This window comes from Amphiprion ocellaris, chromosome 17 (assembly GCF_022539595.1).
Source record: "Amphiprion ocellaris isolate individual 3 ecotype Okinawa chromosome 17, ASM2253959v1, whole genome shotgun sequence".
Classification (NCBI taxonomy): domain Eukaryota; kingdom Metazoa; phylum Chordata; class Actinopteri; family Pomacentridae; genus Amphiprion; species Amphiprion ocellaris.
In genome coordinates, this window is record NC_072782.1 from 22694381 (window position 1) to 22696262 (window position 1882).

The following is a 1882-nucleotide window of genomic DNA, read 5'->3' on the forward strand; positions in this document are numbered from 1 at the left end:
TTATTTCAGCTAAATGCAGTAAAACTAAAACTGGATGCTGAAGGTTTAGTTACTTGTCACACACAGGAATATTACATCTATTGATATTTTTGTTGAATAAATGACTGAGAAAGAATTTAGAATTTTACTTCAACAAAATATATTTACAGTATTGCTACTCATATGTGAGTACTTCTCCATCATTGGCATATGACATAAGAAATGACAACAATTATATATATTTTTTAAAAGGTGCAAGCAGTGATGTTCAGGCCTTCACACCTCTGTCCACCTCGACTTCCTGTCTGACTTAGAGCATGACTCCATGAGGCCTTTTCATATGTCTGTCAATTTTGGTACATGTACACCACCAGTCAAAAGTCTGGACACACCTTCTCATTTAATGTTTTTTCTTTATTTTCAGGACTATTTACGTTGTAGATTCTCACTGAAGGCATCAAAACTATGAATGAACACATGGAATTATGTAGTAAACAAAAAAGTGTGAAATAAGTCAAGATATGTTTTATAGTTTAGATTCTTCAAAATAGCCACCCTTTCCTTTGATTACTGCTTTGCACACTCTTGGCATTCTCTCCATCAGCTTCATGAAATAGTCACCTGAAATGGTTTTCCAACAGTCTTGAAGGAGTTCCCAGAGATGCTGAGCACTTGTTGGCCCTTTTACCTTTACTCTGCAGTCCATATCATCCCAAACATCTGGATTGGGTTTAGATCAGGTGACTGCGGAGGCCAGGTCATCTGATGCAGCATTCCATCACAGATGTGTTTGGGGTCATTGTCCTGTTGAAAAATAAATGATGGTCCAACTAAATGCAAACAGGATGGGATGGCATGTCGCTGCAGGATGCTTTGGTAAACATGCTGGTTCAGTGAGCCTTCAGTTTTGAATAAATCCCCAACAGTGTCACCAGTAAAGCACCCCCACACCATCACACCTCCTCCTCCAAATTATTTCTGTGACCAGTGTGGTTTTTTTTTTCATTAACCGAGGGGTACCAACAATTTTGTCCACGTGTGTATCTGGGCTCTAATCTGAGGTGCTATTAAGTTGCTATTTCTGATCCTGGTGACTCGGATGAACTTTTCCTCAGCAGCAGAGGGTCTTCCTTTCCTGGGGCGGTCCTCATGTGAGCCAGTTTCATTGTAGTGCTTGATGTTTTTTGCAACTGCAGGATACATTCAAAGTTCTTAAAATATTCTGCACTGACTGACCTTCAGTTTTTAAACCAATGATGGACTGTCATTTCTCTTTACTTAGCTGATTAGTTCTTTCTATAATATGGATTCTAACAGTTGTCAAATAGGGTCCCAATCCCATTAAGAAGGCAAGAAATTCCACAAATAAACCTTGACAAGGCACACCTGTGAAGTGAAAACCATTTCAGGTGACTACCTCATGAATTTCATGGGGAGAATGCCAAGACTGTGCAAAGCAGTAATCAAAGTGTGGTTATTTTGAAGAATCTAAAATATAAACTGATATTTTGACTTATTTCACACTTTTTTGTTTACTGCATAATTCCATGTGTCCATTCATAGTTTGGATGCCTTCAGTGAGAACCTACAATGTATATAGTCCTGAAAATAAAGAAAAACAATTAAATGAGAAGGTGGGTCCAAACTTTTGACTGGTGGTGTAAGTGGAAACCTCATGTATTTGTTGCCACTTTAATAAAGCTCTGTATGGGGCTATTTTACCACACCTATGCCAAAGAACAATAAATAATTAAAATTTTCACCTCTTTTGAGGCAAAGTTTTATACATTTCTGGGAACATTCAGCCCCTCAAAATTGTCATTCCAAAGCAATTTTAAAAAACAATAGTTTTACAAGAGCACTACTCAGTACTAATAAAGAATCAATACACAGCACAGCAAAA